Below are 6,881 nucleotides of genomic sequence, written 5' to 3' on the forward strand. Positions count from 1 at the left end.
GCAACCGAGGCTTCTCTCTCACACCCCTCATGACTCGCACGTGCGATGCAACCGAGGCTTTCTCTCACGCCCCTCAGGACTCGCACATGCGATGCAACCGAGGCTTCTCTCTCACGCCCCTCATGACTCGCACGTGCGATGCAACCGACACTTCTCTCTCACGCCCCTCATGACTCGCACGTGCGATGCAACCGAGACTTCTCTCTCACGCCTCTCATGACTCGCACAAGCGATGCAACCCAGACTTCTCTCACGCCCCTCATGACTCGCACGTGCGATGCAACTGAGGCTTCTCTCTCACGCCCCTCATGACTTGCACATGCGATGCAACCCAGACTTCTCTCACGCCCCTCATGACTCGCACGTGCGATGCAACCGAGGCTTCTCTCTCACGCCCCTCAGGACTCGCACATGCGATGCAACCGAGACTTCTCTCTCACGCCCCTCATGACTCGCACATGCGATGCAACCCAGACTTCTCTCACGCCCCTCATGACTCGCACATGCGATGCAACCGAGGCTTCTCGCTCACGCCCCTTAGGACTCGCACGTGCGATGCAACCGAGGCTTCTCTCTCACGCCTCTCATGACTCGCACAAGCGATGCAACCCAGACTTCTCTCACGCCCCTCATGACTCGCACGTGCGATGCAACCGAGGATTCTCGCTCACGCCCCTCAGGACTCGCACGTGCGATGCAACCGAGGCTTCTCGCTCACGCCCCTCAGGACTCGCACGTGCAATGCAACCCAGACTTCTCTCACGCCCCTCATGACTCGCACGTGCGATGCAACCGAGGCTTCTCTCTCACACCCCTCATGACTCGCACGTGCGATGCAACCGAGGCTTCTTGCTCACGCCCCTCAGGACTCGCAAGTGCGATGCTATCGACGCTTCTCGCTCACGCCCCTCAGGACTCGCATGTGTGATGCAACCGAGGCTCTCGCTCACGCCCCTCAGGACTCGCACGTGCGATGCAATCTAATGTTCTGAAATGTGCATTCTATAATTGTCAAAAATTGTTTATTTGATAAAAATTTTCAATTTCTTTTCATATTTTAATAAATACGGCCAGGGGTCCCTTGACCCCTGCCTTCCAAAGACCCATGTGTTGACTCGCTGAATTAAGTAATGCAATTTGTGTAGTAAGGAGGGGGGTGGCCGGTAGCCCCAGACCATGCTAAAATATAGCAGATAAAGCCTCGTCAACAAGTAAATGGTCTTCAAAAGACCTGTGAAGTACTCGGGTGCGGCTGTGTGTGTGCCCGGGAAGGAATTTCCAGCAGCAGGAAGGGGGGGTGGCTTCTCTCTCACGACCCTCATGACTTGCACGTGCGATGCAACCGAGGCTTCTCTCTCACGCCCCTCATGACTTGCACATGCGATGCAACCCAGACTTCTCTCATGCCCCTCATGACTCGCACGTGCGATGCAACCGAGACTTCTCTCTCACGCCCCTCATGACTCGCACATGCGATGCAACCCAGACTTCTCTCACGCCCCTCATGACTCGCACGTGCGATGCAACCGAGGCTTCTCTCTCACGCCCCTCAGGACTCGCACATGCGATGCAACCGAGACTTCTCTCTCACGCCCCTCATGACTCGCACATGCGATGCAACCCACACTTCTCTCACGCCCCTCATGACTCGCACGTGCGATGCAACCGAGGCTTCTCTCTCACGCCCCTCATGACTCGCACGTGCGATGGAACCGAGGCTTCTCGCTCACGCCCCTCAGGACTCGCACGTGCGATGCAACCCACACTTCTCTCACGCCCCTCATGACTCGCACGTGCGATGCAACCGAGACTTCTCTCTCACGCCCCTCGGGACTCGCACGTGTGATGCAACCGAGGCTTCTCTCTCACGCCCCTTGTTGGACAGGCCACACGAAGGGCTTGCTCCCTCCCCGCATGACAGGGCCCAAGCCCCGGCCCGCCAGGTGTTATCCACAAGAATCACCCGCATCCCGTCTCCCAACGGGACTCCTGCCCCCGGACCTCCATGTATCACGGGACCGAACCACCCCCGGCTCCCCCGGCCGGATCAGCCGCCATCTTGGGCCCTGCGCCACGAGGCCGCGTGGCCTCCACCCGACCCTAACCCTGGGCCTGGCCGGCCCCGACATCCCGGCACCACCATCCACCCAGGAGGTGAACGGACCACTTGGCAGGTCAATGGGAGAAAGAAGCGTCAAGGGCTCTCCCCCGCCAGGTGCCGATCGCCCTCCAGCTCCCCCAGGCGCTGGCTCCACCCCCTGCTGGGTGTCTGGACACCCTCATCCCGGACCCCCCGACCTCCAAGTGCGAGGGTCCGGACATCAAAGGGCGCCAGACATATAACTAGGGCAGCTCCGGAGCAGGAAGGCAGTTGTATCCTGGAGTCGAGAGACACCGAGAGAACTCAGCCTTGACGGACTACTGGCGCTGCCGTAGCCCTGCCTTGTGAACTATCGTCCTGCCTGCTGGCGCTGCCGCGGCCTTCTGCAACATCCAACCTCGTCGGGACCTGCTGGCGCTGCCGCGGACCGTTGTAACGACCACCTTCATCGGGACCTGCTGGCGCTGCCGCGGACCCTGTAACGACCATCTTCACCGGGACCTGCTGGCGCTGCCGCGGCCCGTCCAAGCTAGAACACCGAGCTCGAGGATTGTGAGCTATCCACCATACCATCTCAGCTACCAGACTGGTAACCAGACTGTCCCGCTACCCCCTTTCCCCAACCTGAGAGACTCGAATCGAGGGGACCCCTGAGTCCAGACCTCCTTGTACCATTTCATCGTACCTTAAGAAATTGCCTATAAAGAACGCTAAATCTTCTCCTTGTGTGGTGTCTGTCTGTGGGGGGGAAGTTATTTATCTGTACGATCGCTGGAGACGGCTCTCCCCGGAGACCTCTCCCCTTGTCCTCGGCCGACCCTCCCGGTCCGTCTAACATTGGTGGCCAGCGGCGCGATCCGAATCAACGCGTAATCGTACAGAGAGTAGCTCACCCCACGACAAAACCACGATGTCAGCCAAAGATAGCGGTTCCACCGAGAAATTCCAAATGGATAAATTGGAAGAATATAGCCACCGCGAACTTAAACAATTCTGCATGGAACTAGGCATTGCTACCACCGGCCTGAGCACCAAAGACGATTTGAAGCGCGCCCTTGAGTCATGGGCGGAAACCGGGGTCGCCGGACCCTCCGACCAAAACGGTGTAGCACCAGAGGGGAACGCCACGGCTCCCGAGGAGTGAGGGACGGGCCTCTCACAGGAAGAGATTCAAGAAAGAGAAAGAACCAGATTACATGAGTTGGAAATGGCACGACTCAAGATGGACGGTGAACTAAAATTAGCCGAGCAAAAACTAAATCTAGAACATCTGCGGCTCCGAGAAGAACGGGAAGAAAAACAGAGGCAGAGAGAGCTCGAAGAAAAAAGAATAACACTCGAACACGAACGCAAACTGGCGGAAATAGAACTTCGGAAACAGAATAAAGAACCGGGGGTGCCTGAGCGACCGCACACCCCGGGAGCAACCGAGAAGAAAGTCCACATCCCCAAGGATGTTGTCCGAGAGTATGTCCGAGAGGATGACATACAACAGTGGTTCAAAGCCTACGAGATCGCCATGACCTCCCACCGGATCGACCGGAGTGATTGGGGAGCCGGCCTATGGGGGAGGTTCGTCAACGAAGGCCGCGATGCCCTACTGCAGCTCCCAGATCATCAGATGTCATCCTATGACCACATGAAGGCTGCCCTCCTCACCCGCTATGGCCTCACACCCGAGATGTACCGCCAGAGGTTCCGAGACTGCACCCGGATCCCGGGTACAACTTGGGTGGAATACGTCAACTATTTCAGCCGAGCCTTCGAGGGTTGGATCAAGGGGAGCCACGTAACGACCTACGAGCAACTCTTTAATCTTATGGTGTGGGAGCACCTGTCGAACAACTGCTTCGTCGAGCTCAGGCAGCACCTCCTCGACAGTAAATTGACTGACCCACGGCAACTCGCCGCCGAAGCTGACCGATGGGAAAGCACCCGAGTGGGCCGGAGAGGACCACACGAGCAAAACCGAAGCAACCAAGGTCAGCACCGTCCCCGAGGAGGAGGAGGAGGCCAGGGGCGAGGGAGAGACACCATCCCGACCACACCCGCGGCCAGCACCCCGCCCCCGGCCGGCCGGGGCAACCCCCCAATGCGCCCGGGGTTCCGAGCCAAAGTCACGTGCCACCGATGCCAGCTTGTCGGCCACTACGCCAATGACCCGAGCTGCCCGCAGAACCAAACACCAAAGCCCCGCCAGGTAGCTGCCGCCGCCCTGGGGGAAGAACGAATATCCGAGGAACAGGAAGAATATGAGCCGGCCCAGCAAGAGTGGGAACCGGCCGCCATGGTTCTAGCGTGCCTAGGGGGAAAAGACATGGTCCCGCGGGCTCCCCTACCCGCCAACACCTGGAAATATGGCCAGTGGGTGAGCATTAATGGGCATCGGGCCGAAGCCTTACGTGACACAGGGGCCAGTGTGACGGCCGTCCGCTGTCACCTGGTGAAACCCGAGCAGATCCTGCCGAACATTCTCTGCCCCGTCCGCTCAGCCGACAATTCCGAAAGTCTGTGTCAAATGGCCTGCGTCCCCTTCGAATGGGGAGGGGTCTCCGGCCTGTTGAAGGTGACGGTCCGGGATGATGCCCCCGTGGACTGCCTCCTGGGGAATGACCTTGAGAGTTCCCCGTGGGCCGCCGTCGAAAGAAGAGAGCATCTGGGGATGCTGGGCCTCCCGGACTGGGCCTGCGTAACCACCCGGTCCATGGCCGCCCGAGCCGTCCCCCGACCAGAAGAACCAGAATGGCCAGCACCTCCTCCCCCGGTCGCCCCAGTAGAGGACAACGACGATGCCGACCCCCCAGAGCCAACGCCCGAAGGGGGCGCTCAACCCCAGGACCTTCCCGGCCTGGCTCAGTGGCGTCAAGAAGGGGGGCCCACCCAGGAACAGTTCCGCCAGGAGCAAAAGACCTGCCCCTCCCTCGAGGGACTCCGCCAGCAAGCCAGCGCCCAGAGCGCAGGGGACTCCACCGGAACTCATTGGGTCTATTGGGATAACGACCTGCTATACAGTTAACAAAGAATCGCGGAGTTAGGGGCCAGTCGAGTGCTGGTGGTACCCCTCCGTTTCAGAGACTTCCTACTAACTTTGGCCCACGATGTTCCCCTGGCTGGACACCTGGGCCAGGACAAAACCTACAGTCGCCTAGTGACCCACTTTTTCTGGCCGAAGATGCGGAACGACGTCCTTAACCACTGCCGGTCCTGCCCCATGTGCCAGGCCAGTGGGAAGAGCGGCCGTAAGCTCAAAGCCCCTCTGCAACCCTTCCCAGTAGTCACCACCCCGTTCGAGAGGGTAGGAATAGACATTGTGGGGCCCCTGGACCCCCGCACGGCACAAGGACATCGGTTCATCCTGGTACTGGTGGACCACGCCACCCGCTACCCCGAGGCTGTGCCCCTGCGAACGGTAACAGCTCCGGTGGTCGGCCGGGCCCTGATGGGGGTCTTCTCCCGGGTGGGCTTCCCCCGAGAAGTTGTCAGCGACCGAGGCACAAACTTTATCTCGAAATATATGAAGTCCCGCTGGCAACAGTGCGGGGTCACCTACCGATTCACGACCCCCTATCACCCTCAAGGGAACGGACTAGTGGAGCGATTCAACCGCACACTCAAGGGGATGATTGGGGGATTGGAAGAGCCCCTCCGTCGCCAGTGGGATGTACTACTCCCGTGCCTCCTCTTCGCCTATCGAGAAGTTCCCCAGAAGTCCCTCGGCTTTAGCCCTTTCGAACTCCTGTACGGGCACCCTGTGCGAGGGCCCCTCAGCCTAGTCAAAGAAGGTTGGGAGATGGCCCCCCTAAAGACCCCTCCAGACGTCTTCAAGTACCTCCTGGCACTACGCAATCAGACCCGGCGCTTCAGGGAGATGGCAAAAGCGAACCTCGAGGCCAGTCAGGAGGACATGAAAAAATGGTACGATCAGAATGCCTCCTCCGTCGAATTCGAACCTGGTCAACAAGTGTGGGTGATGCCCCCCACCGAACCATGTGCCTTGCAAGATAAGTGGACGGGGCCCTTCAAGGTGGTCGAACGCAAGAGCCCCGTCACTTACCTCATCGACATGGAGTCCCCCCGGAACCCCCTCCGGGTCCTCCACACCAACAGACTCAAACCACACTTTGTGCGCTCGGAACTCAGCCTCCTGATGGCTACAGACAGTGGGGCAGAGGAAGACTCCGAGCCCCTCCCTGATCTCCTGAAGACCCAGGAGAACGACGGTGTTGGACAGGCCACACGAAGGGCTTGCTCCCTCCCCGCACGACAGGGCCCAAGCTCCGGCCCGCCAGGCGTGACCCACGAAAAGCACCTGCACCCCGTCTCCCGACGGATCTTCTGCCCTCGGACCTCCATACATCACGGGCCCCAGCCCCACCGGCTTCCCCGGCCGGGTCAAGCCGCCATCTTGGGCCCTGCACCACGAGGCCGCGTGGCCTTCCCCCGACCCTAATCCCGGGCCTGGCCAGCCCCGACATCCCGGCACCACCATCCACCCAGGAGGTGAGCGGACCACTTGACAGGTCAATGGGAGAACGAAGCGTCAAGAGCTCTTCCCCCGCCAGGTGCCGATCGCCTCCAGCTTCCCCAGGCGCTGGCTCCACCCCCTGCTGGGTGTCTGGACACCTTCATCCCGGACCCTCCGACCTCCAAGTGCGAGGGCCCGGACATCAAAGGGCGCCTGCCCTATAACTGGGGCAGCTCCGGAGCAGGAAGGCAGTTGTATCCTGGAGTCGAGAGACACCGAGAGAACTCAGCCTTGACGGACTACTGGCGCTGCCGT

Source organism: Triturus cristatus, chromosome 1_1 (assembly GCF_964204655.1).
Source record: "Triturus cristatus chromosome 1_1, aTriCri1.1, whole genome shotgun sequence".
NCBI classification, from domain to species: Eukaryota; Metazoa; Chordata; class Amphibia; order Caudata; family Salamandridae; genus Triturus; species Triturus cristatus.